Source organism: Symphalangus syndactylus, chromosome Y, assembly GCF_028878055.3.
Source record: "Symphalangus syndactylus isolate Jambi chromosome Y, NHGRI_mSymSyn1-v2.1_pri, whole genome shotgun sequence".
NCBI lineage: Eukaryota > Metazoa > Chordata > Mammalia > Primates > Hylobatidae > Symphalangus > Symphalangus syndactylus.
This window is the reverse complement of record NC_072448.2, coordinates 19,055,836-19,066,792: the sequence shown is the minus strand read 5'-3', so window position 1 is coordinate 19,066,792 and position 10,957 is coordinate 19,055,836. Positions and strand designations below refer to the sequence as shown.

General features: G+C 49.3%; 1 pseudogene; it reads left to right on the top strand.

Annotated features, from left to right (window-relative positions):
* The first annotated feature begins 1,978 nt into the window (after positions 1-1,978).
* Positions 1,979-10,271, top strand: LOC134736090 (lymphocyte-specific protein 1-like; annotated as a pseudogene).
* Positions 10,272-10,957: the final 686 nt, after the last annotated feature.

The following is a 10,957-nucleotide window of genomic DNA, read 5'->3' as shown; positions in this document are numbered from 1 at the left end:
TGGGTGGTGGAGCTTGCAGTGAGCCGAAATCGCGCCACTGCACGATTTCTGGGAGAGAGCAAGACTCTGCCTCAAACAAACAAACAAACAAACAAACAAACAAAAAACCAAGTAAAATACATTATCTGTAAAATTTGTTACCATAGTGTAGAATTCTTACAGTTCCCTTATGAAATAGTAATTTTCAGCTTAGGCTATGCCCAACTTTAATAATCTTTAAGAATTGCATATTAAATAATGAAAATATTTTTGATATATCTCCAAAAAATGTAGGTGTATTCCAATTCCTGGGTTGTGTCACAGGTAACAACAAGGACATTCTCATACATGGCAGAGTATTATTAAACTTCACCCTGAAGATCAGTTGTGACCAAAAAAGACACAAAGCTCTGTCTCTTAGAATGGAACATATATTGCCATTTCAATCTGAGAAAACATCTCCAATGAATTACATATCTACTTCTTCAAACTCCAAATGAAATACTAGGTTTTTGAAGGTTTGTTAATAGATAATACAATTTAACCCATAGGTGTATTTTTAACACATGGTTTGCTTTTGGTTTCTTAAGTAAAAATTAACCCCTCATTCCTATCATGTAAATGTTTCATAAATACCATTTTCAGTGATGCATCCTCCAGCAAAGAAAGTTACATACTTATTTGTGAAGCAATGGTTTTTAGATTTTTCCTGAGTTACAGACTATTTGGAGAAAGTACATTCCTTAAATGGAAGATACTCTATGGCAGGCCAATATCCAAATTCTTAATATGAAATGAAAAATAAAATAGATTTGCATAGATGTTTGCACATGTATACACAGAAAAACAAAGATAGTTAAATTGTGTCTGGAGTTGGTTCTTTGAGGTGGGTTCTTTGTCTCGCTGACTTCAAGAATGAAGCCATGGACTTTTGCAGTGTTTCAGCTCTTAAAGGTGGCACGGACCCAAAGTGTGAGCAGCAGCAAGATTTACTGTGAAGAGCAAAAGAACCAAGGTTCCTCAGTGTGGAAGTGGACCTGAGCAGTTGCTGCTGGCAGCTGGAGTGGCCAGCTTTTATTCCTTTATTTGTCCCTGCCCAGGTCCTACTGACTGGTCCATTTTACAGAGGCATTAGGACCCATGAGGCAAGGGTCAGGATAGATAGATGGGTGAGTCTCGCTTGTGTGATGTGATTCTGAGAGTTCCTATCATGGGCCAGGCGTGGTGGCTCAAGCCTGTAATCCTAGCACTTTGGGAGGCCGAGGTGGGCGGATCACAAGGTCAGGAGTTTGAGACCATCCTGGCCAACATAATGAAACCCTGTCTCTACTAAAAATACAAAAAAAAAATTAGCAGGGCTTGGTGGTGGGTGCCTGTAGTCCCAGCTACTCGGGAGGCTGAGGCAGGAGAATAGTGTGAACCCGGGAGGCTGAGGCAGGAGAATGGTGTGAACCTGAGAGGCGGAGCTTCCAGTGAGCTGAGATGGTGCCACTGCACTCCAGCCTGGGGGACAGAGCCAGAGTCTGTCTCAAAAAAAAAAAAAAAAAAAGGTTCCTATCATGGCTACAGGGTTGACCAACATTTTGTTGGGACCCTGGAGCTGAATGGCTTTCCTCTCTGTCCACCCTTGTCTCAGCCCAGAAGTACAGGAAAAGTGGAAGCTGGTTCCAGGCTAACCAACATTCCCAACTCCAAAGAGTCAGGGGTTGTTAGAGAGCCCTTTCCCAGACAGCCTGAAGCCATGTCTTTAGTCCAGCTGCTGCAGTAGTTGCTTTTAACTGACCAACAGGTGCCTAGTGTTTAGCCCATGAACTCTAAGGAAATATAGGACAGAATAGCAAGTGAAAGGAGTCCAGTGGTACTCACCACATGGCAAAGTCCCTTCGTGGTCACCAATATGTGTCCGGAGTTGTTTCCTTCCAGGGTGTTCTTGATCTTGCTGACTTCAAGAATGAAGCCACAGACCACTGCAGTGAGTATTACAGCTCTTAAATGTAGCATGGACTCAGAGAGTGAGGGGCAGCCAGATTTGTTGCAAAGAGTGAAAGAACAAAGCTTCCAGGGTGTGGAAGTGGACCTGAGTAGGTTACCGCTGCTGGCTGGGGTTGGCAGGTTTTATTCCCTTATTTGTTCCCCCCCACATCCTACTGATTGGTCCATTTTACAGATAACTGATTGGTCCATTTTACAGAGCACTGATTGGTCCATTTCACAGAATGCTGATTAGTCCATTTTACAGAGTGCTGATTGGTCCATTTTACAAATCTCAAGATAGTCACAGAGTGCTAATTGGTGCGTTTTTACAGAGTTCTGATTGGCACATTTTTCAAACATCTAGCTAGCCACAGAATGTGATTGGTGTGTTTTACAATGTTAGCTACAGAGTGCTGATTGGTGTATTTTACAATTCTTTTTTTTTTTTTTTAATTTTGGGTTGGAGTCTTGCTCTATTGCCCAGGCTGGAGTGCAGTGGCATGATCTCAGCTCACTGCAAGCTCCACCTCCTTGGTTCACACCATTCTCCTGCCTCAGCTTCCCAAGTAGCTGGGATTATGGGACTACAGGACTACTGGCACCCGCCACCATGCCTGGCTAATTTTTTGTATTTTTAGTTGAGACAGGGTTTCACCATGTTAGCTAGCATGGTCTTGATCTCTTGACTTTGGGATCCACCTGCCTTGGCATCCCAAAGTGCTGGGATTACAGGCATGAGCCACTGTCCATGGCCAGTACAATCCTCTTGTAAGACAGAAAAGTTCTCCATGTCCCCACCCAAACCAGAAGTCCCGCTGGCTTCACCTCTCAAAATCAGTCCTAAAATACTGAGTTACAGACATTCGATCTAAACACATAGTTTTCAAATAGCATTAAAAATTATGAAGTTACTTTGAAAAAATTCCTTTTCATTGGAATACCTCAAAAAATTCATGGAAGAAGTGACTATCTATGTATCCCCCCTAATCCAACCTAGTTCTTAAAGCAGTAAATTTCTTATATGCAAGCAGGAATTGCTATGCAAGAATTATTATTTTAAATATCCACTTCAATCTCCTCTTTCAGATGGACTTTCCCCAACACCTCCTCTAGAAGCCCTGTATCTTGAGCTAAAATATGCTTCACAAATAGGATGGTGCACCCTATTCATCAAAGGTGGATACATTCTTTCCTTTCTTCCACAAGGCTCACGACCGCTGGAACAGAAATCATCATGGCTCCTTGAAACTCTCTAGACTTCTCCATATCTGTCTCATGTATTGTTATAATCATGGCAACTCCTTCCATAGTAAGTAATCCGAGGCCCTCGTGCAGGTGGTGCACCATGAGAGGAACCTGGAGGGTGGATAAAATAACAGAATATATGTTGAAATATATTTCAACATTTTTACTGATATCACTAAAGCATGAATCAGTTAAAGTACTATTTGGAAATATCTGCTTTCCTCTTCCTTTGTTGTCAGGAATCCCAGCTCTGTGACTGCCACCCTGCCTCCTGCATCTGCCTGTCTACATGGACCTGCTCCTCAATGGCCCCTGTGTGTGGCTACCACACCCATGGGCCTCTTCAGGGAGCACAGAAGGAAAGGTGGCCCCGGCAGCCCGGCCCCCTGGGGACCCCACAAGTCCAACCAGGTGGTCAAGCAACCGCCAGGCTGAGGCCCAGCTTGGGGTTGAACCTAGCCTCAGCCCCTGGGGAACCGTCAGTCTGTAGAGCCCTGCCTGGTGTGGAAAGGGGTAGTTGCACAAAGGCCTCAGGCCCTGACACAGGGGCCCAAGCAGACTGCACTGGCTCTGAGGCCACTGGACCTTCTTTTCCAATGGGCTTGGGTCTCAGATCCCTTGGCACTCAACTGTACTGACTGCCCTCGTTTACAGATGGGGAAACTGAGGTTTGGCAATGGGAAGGGGTCAGCCAAGAATCCAATGGCCCTAGAATGGCTTTGCCTCCCTTTCCACCCACAGCCCTGGCCTGTATGCCTGTGAAAAGGAGGACCATGATGATATCCACCTGAAGGAGTTGAGTCTGAGCAAGGAGGGGCTAGACTTAGAGGACACTGTCTAGGACAACCTGGCAGTCTCAGAGGCTGAGTAGGAACAGGAGGAGGTGATGGCTCTCCCTCAGAGGGTCTGGGTGCACCCCCACTCCAGAGATGAGCCTACCTTTGCTTTCTGCACTCTGTGAGCTCTGTGGGACTAGCCCAGAGTGGGTCAGCACCCCATATCCCTAGACTTTGCAGCCCCTTCTGGGCCCCCATTTTCTGAGAGGACGAGGCTCTGTTACCCTCTTGCAAGATCTGGAGACATTTTCCCAGACTCCTCAGTCCCTCACCACCAGCTCCAGAACTGGAGCATATCAGGGCCATAGAGAACCTGAGGCCCAGGGAGGGGACAACATTTGTTCCCACAGGTGCCAAGTGGGGCAGGAGAGGTACATGCACTAGGTCATCTGAGATGTCTGTTTGTTGTTGTTGTTGTTTCTTTGGTTTCTTTTTTCCCCTAGGATCAGAAATGTCAGCAGCCCAGGACATCCAGCCCCTCGGTCTTGGAGGGGACCATCAAACAGAGCTCACCTCTCCTCAGCAGCACCACCAAAGTAGGTCGAGCTGCCAAGCCTACCATCTTCTCCCTTCTCCAAGACTCATACCCAAAAGGCCAATCCCACGTGCCAGCCACAGAAAGACCAGGCCCAGGCCTGGCTTTTGTCTGCTATTCTTGCCATTACCTGGTGCTCAGAAAACCCCCATGATATAAGGGTTGGAGGTTGGGTTGGTGGATTGAGTGTTGGGGGAATGGAGGGTGGGCTTTGCCTCAGCTGCTGCAGTGCCTGTGTCTCTCTCCACCCTCTGCTCTTGACAGGACAGAGTCCCTAAACTGCTCCATAGAGAAGAGGTCTGTCTGTCTGCCTGCCTGCTTTCTGGGCTCAGATCTTAGGTTTCCCCAAGTGGAGGTTGAAATGAGTCACAGGATAGACATTTGGAGACCTAACTGGGCTCTGGGAGAGGCTTGGGTGGGTGGGGAGGAGACTTATTGGGAGACATGGGACCTGAAACATCTTCTACCCCCCAGTAACTGTGTGAAGAAGTACCAGCCAGACTTGCCCATCTCCAAGATTGAACAGCAGCCATCGAGGTATGACCTGGCTCACCTCTGCTGCCAGGTCCCTCCTCCACCCTGACACCATTCCCTCATCCAACCAATGCCCTCCCTCCAATCAGTGCTGCATAATTCAACCAAAACCCTATCCAACCAAAATCAAATCAGTGTCCCTCTGCCCAACAAATGCTCCCCCATCTAATCAATGTCTCTCCATGTCATCAATGCCCCTCTGTTCAATCAAGGCTACTCCATCCAAACCATAATCCCCCTTCCTATCAGTGATTCTACACCCAATTAATGTTCCTTTATACAACCAATGCTCCTGCAACCAATACTCCACCAATTATTCAGTGTTCCTCCATGTAATCAATGCCTCCTATTGGAACAATACTCCATCATCCAATCGATGCTCCTCCATCCAATCAATGCCGTTTCATCTTACCAGTGCTGCTATATCCAGCCAGTACTCCTCTGGTCAACCAATGCCCCTTTATCCAACCAGTATTCCTTAATCCAATTAATGCCCCTCCATCCAATCAAGATTTCTCCATCCATTCAATACTACTACATACAATCAATGCCTCTGCATCCAATCAATGCCCCTTCATCCAAACAATATCCCTCCCAACCAATAATTCTCCTCCATCCATCAATGCTTCTCCATCAGACAAATACCCCTCCATCCAACCAATACTCAACTATCCAATTAATGGCTCTCCATGTAACCAGTGACCCTCCATTAAATCAATCAGTGCCTCTCCATCCAATCATTACTCCTTCATTCAACCAATACTCCTACATTCAAACCATGTCCCAGCAGCCAATCAATATTCCTTCATCCATCAACTCTCTTCAGTCCAACTAAAACACCTTCATCCAATCAGTACCCCTATTCATTCAGTGCTCCTCCATTCAATCAATTCCCCTCCACCCAAACACTATTCCTCCAGGCAACAAAACAACTTTATCCAGTCAATGCCCCTCTATCCAACAATGCCTTGCCATCCAATCAATAGCTTTCTATCAATTTTCCTCCGTCCAGCCATTATGCCTCCATCTAAAAAAAAAATGGTTTCACCCAATCAATGCCTCTGCTTCCAATCAGTGCCCTTCTATTCAACCAATACTTCTTTGTCTAATCAGATCATCTGCATCTAACCAGTATCCTTCCATCCAACAAATACTCGTCTACTAAATCAGTGCCCCTTCACCCATCCAGTGCCCCTCCATCCACCCAGTACTCACTTATCCAATAAGCACTTCTCTATCTTACCAGTTTCCTTCATTCAATCATTTCACTTCTATGCAATTAATGGCCCTACATTCATAAATTACTCCTTCACCCAATCAACAACCTTCCATTCAACCAATATGTCCAATTTCAATTAATCCCCATTCAACCAACCAATATTTCTCCATCCAACCACTACTTCTCCATCCAATCAATGTTCCTCTATTCAACCAACACCGTTCTATCAAGCCAATGTTTCTCCATCCAATTAATACCTCTCCATCCAACCAGTAATCCTCCATTCTATCAATGCTTCTGCATCCTATCAATATTCCTCCATCCAACCAATAATTTCCATCCAATCAATTCTCCTTGAATCATTCACTCCTCCTCAATCCAGACAATACCTTTGCATCCTACCATGCCCCTCCATCCAACCAATACTCCTTCATCTAATCAATCTTGTTCCATGCAATCAATGCCCCTTCATTGAAACAGTATGGCTCTATCCAACCAATACTACTTCATTTAATCAATGCTCCTCCATCTAACAAATACTCCCTCATATAATCAGTACCCCTCCATCAAAGTCATACTTTTTCACTTATCAACACCTTTCTATACCACCAGTACTCCTCCATCTAATCAATCCTCCAACATCCAACCAATACTTCACAATTTAACCACTGTCCCTCCATCCATTCCGTGCCTCTTCATCAAAACCACAGTCTCCCTGCTTTACCCCATGAGCAGCACAGAGGCAGACCCACATCTGTCCTGTGCACCATCATCTCCCTGGTGCTCTTCAGGATAGGGAAGTGTCTCACAATTCTATCCAGTCAAGGAAGAAGGCACATCTTTTCAGTGAACCCCACTCTAGGGCTGCATTAGGAAAGCACTGCCATGGAAAATACAAAGATAAAGTAGAGGGTTGCCCAGTGTGTCCCTCCAATGTGTCCACAGTGATCATCCACTAAGGTAACCCTGATGCTTTACCTCCTCTTCATCTGTCCCAACCCCCAAGTTAGCCTGTCAGGTCTCCACAGAGCTGTCCAGCATGGCTGTGGCTGGTACCAAGTTAGTGGGAGACTGGTGAGGTGCAGGCTCAGCCTGTGGCCAAGACACCATCCTGCAATGTCAGGTCCCTTCCAGGGGCAAGGCTGCGCTGCAGAGCCAGCACCTGGGAGTTTTGCAGCAGGTCAGGTTTCCGTGTTAGGGCAAGCATGGTACTGTCCAGCATGAAGGTGGGTAGACAGAACACTGAGAAATTGAAGTAGGGTTGGGTTCACCCTTGCTGGTGTTGAACACTGTGTTGGCCAAGTGAAGGTGAATGGCACCTTTATTCCTTTCCATTCCTCTTCCACTGGGATCACACAGAAAGGTTAGGTAGGCAGTTCCCAGGACCCCTTGCCAGGTAAGGCAAAGCAAGAGAGAAGGGCCTAGGGCTTCTACTCACAGAGAGCCCATGTCTGCATTTGTGACATATCCTACTGCTGCCCCCAGGATAATGTGGCTGGAGACATAAGCAAGAAAATCCTCTGAGAGCAGAAGGGAGTCTCCAAGACCTCATCACCAATTAAGGAATAGCCTAAATGTGGTTGGGGCAAGCAGGGTGGGTGCAGCAGGGGAGGGCAAACAGGATCTGTCCTCAGTGCATCTGGGATGGCTTCCTAGAGGTGGAGGCAGCATCATCCCCTTTCTGCTGTTCTCACCTTCACTCTTGGTCTGCTTCCCCAACAGAGCACCCCATCTGGGAAGAGGTATATGTTTGTGGCCACTGGACATGGGAAGAATGAGAAGATGCTTGTGGAAGGGGCCCAGAGCCCTAGGCCTCCCATCTCGGTGAGCCCCAGCAACCCACAGAGCAGGATGAGGTGCACACACATGCACTGTGCTGAGAACTTGGCAGGCTGGAGGGGGCATGGAGCACTGTTGCAGGCTGGAAGCATGGGCCCCAAGTTGGCCAGAACCCAGATCAGCTTGGTCTTCCAGCCCTGTGCAGATGACGCCTCTCACCTGACACAAGATTAAAAGTCTGATCATTTCACCAGAGTCAGCCTGGCTCAGCCACTGCTCCAGCAGGAAAGCTCAAGGATCCCATCTGGGTCTCCCCAAAAGCCCCAGCAGGGTTCACGAGGAAAGTGAGGGGCAGCCTGGCCACCAAAGGGCTAGCATTGATGGAAGGGGATGGTGTGGAGCTAGAGTTCCCTGCCCATCTATGTGCTGGGGGTCCATAGAGGGGCAGGAACTCAGGTCCTACACCCTGTCCCAGCCGAAGGCCACTGGGGTCCTAATGCTCTCCCCATCCTATGCTGCAGACAGAGCAGTGCCACTCCTGCCATTGTTAGACACACATTTATTAGTTACCTGGGCCTGGGGCTCCATTTCCAGAGCCCATCATCACACCTCAGGGTAGGGCAGGCAGCTTCCTACTATATTTCCCTGCTAAACCTGACTTTCAAGTGGCTGCAGCAGAGGCTTTTTCTGGCATTTCTGTGTCCCACTCCTGAGGTTGTCGATTCCAACCAGAGCCTGGCTGACTGCCAACTGGGCCCCCCCACCATCCCTTTTCAGCTGCACTTGTCCAACCTCTTCTCACAGAGTTGGGATAGGGGGCTCCATCCTCATCCACTTTTCAAAGCCTGGGCATGGCCAATGCTGAGACCCTTTCTCTCATACCAGCCAGCTCCTGGAGTCCTGGTCGAGGCTGGCCTCACTCCTAGGGGACAGGGAGATGTAGAAGGTCCTGAGTGGGGTGAGGTGCACACCTCCATCATCTTCTTCCAGACTGCTTTCCTCAAGAGCTTCTGCAGACACAGGTTGTCCAACTCTGGCTTGGACAGCTGGGCGGTGGGAGTCCAGGTGTTCCCTGGAGGCTCAGGCCACGCACCACAGGTGTCATCGATGCAGGCAAGATGAGCATTGCTGTGTCCTGGGGTGGGAGGGACAGGGGTCAGGCCAGTCTTCCTCCCTCCCGAGGTGGGAAGACTGTGTATCCATTAGTCCAGGCAGGACCTGGGGCCAGAACTGTGGAAACCTGACTGTTCTGCTTCCTGAGCTCCCAGAATCTGCCTGGGGTGTCCTGAGCTCCCAAGCCTCGGGGGCTTTGGGGTGACCCCACAACCACCCTATGTAGAAATGAGGTCACAGGGTCTGATTCCCTCCAGGGATGGGGCTACAAGCTGCCTCTGAGGCTCTGTCCTCCATGTTACCCTGGCACAAAGCAGGTCCCAAGTACACAGCCTGAGTCATGCCTCATGCCATGTGAGCCAGGCTGGGGGATGCAGGTGAGCCCCAAGTGAAAGGCATGCCCCTGGCCAGCTACTGGCCACTCCAAGGGCTGGAAGAGCAGCTGGCCACACACACGTGAGGGTTGCTCCACCATTGCCAGACTGACCACAGTTACGTCCACTGCAAGCCAGTGGTGAGACCTGGGGCTGCTGCGGATGGGGTCTGGCTCTGCTAAGGCAAGAACAGAGCTGCTGGAGGGGTGGGGTTGCAAGGAGGCTGTCTGGGACTCGCTGTCAGCTGCCGGCCTCCTCTGGATGCCAGGACTTCAGGAACCACAAAGAACACATTATAGCTCCTGGGGTGGACAGGCTGTTTGGCAGGCAAGCCACCTTCCCTCCACCTGGAGTCAGGTCTCCAGCCAGAGGCCCAGACCTAGTGCACAAGTGCTCACACTGAGAAGCAGGCCTCTGAGGCAGGGCATCATGTGCCATGGTGGAGAAAGAGTATGGGCAGGGCAGGGAGGCCAGCAGAGAGAGGCACAGGAAGCAGGCTCTGTGGGCTTGCAGGAGGCAGGTCTGTGGCCCCTCCCTGGACCCCAGCCTAATGCCTCCTGCACCCCATGCTTATGTTCCAGCTTCCTGGGTCTGCAAGTCCAGCCATGTGGCATCCTCCATTTATCCAGGGGAGATTCTGGCCAGAAACCTGCCCCCCTGTCCTGGCTAAGGAGCTGTCTTAGCCTGTTGCCAGTATGGCCTACCCTAGCCTCTTTGACACCCCCCACTGCCACCTTCTTTTGCTCCTGGACCCTTTTGCCTCCCTGCCCTTCCATTCTCTGACCCCCATGGCTCTGCTTCTCATTACTTGGGGGAGGAAAGAAACTCCTGATCATTTGCCAAAAGGATATACCCCTGGAAAGGCCAAGTGCTTTCTAGGAAGGTAGGATGTTGAGGCACAGCATTTGCAGAGAGGGCGGGTCACCCCCCAGATCTGAGGGGAAACTGCAGGCAAAGGGCTGACAACGGCCATGCAGGATGCTCAATGCTGCCTCCTCCCTGCACTCTGCTTGCCACCCCTCATTCCCCCATTTTGTGTAATAAAGCTCCCTGTGTATTCCCGTGTGCTGGCTGTCTTGTACTCACTAAGGGGGCAGGGCGGCCCAGCATGGAAAGGCTGGGCCAGTGGACAGCCCATTCCCACACCACACAGCATACTGTGGCCTCTAGGTTCAGCCAGTCTGTCCTGTCTCATGGCCTTTGCAGTGTAAGACTCCAGCACATAAGCTCTGTGGTGGCCTAAGTCAGGGCACACACAAAGGTGGGGTCCAGGCTTCCTTTTCCAGAATGTCTATGATTTCCTACCCCCAGCATGACTAGCTGGCAAGATCCACCATTGGATCTACCCATCACCCCCCAGAATGTGCTC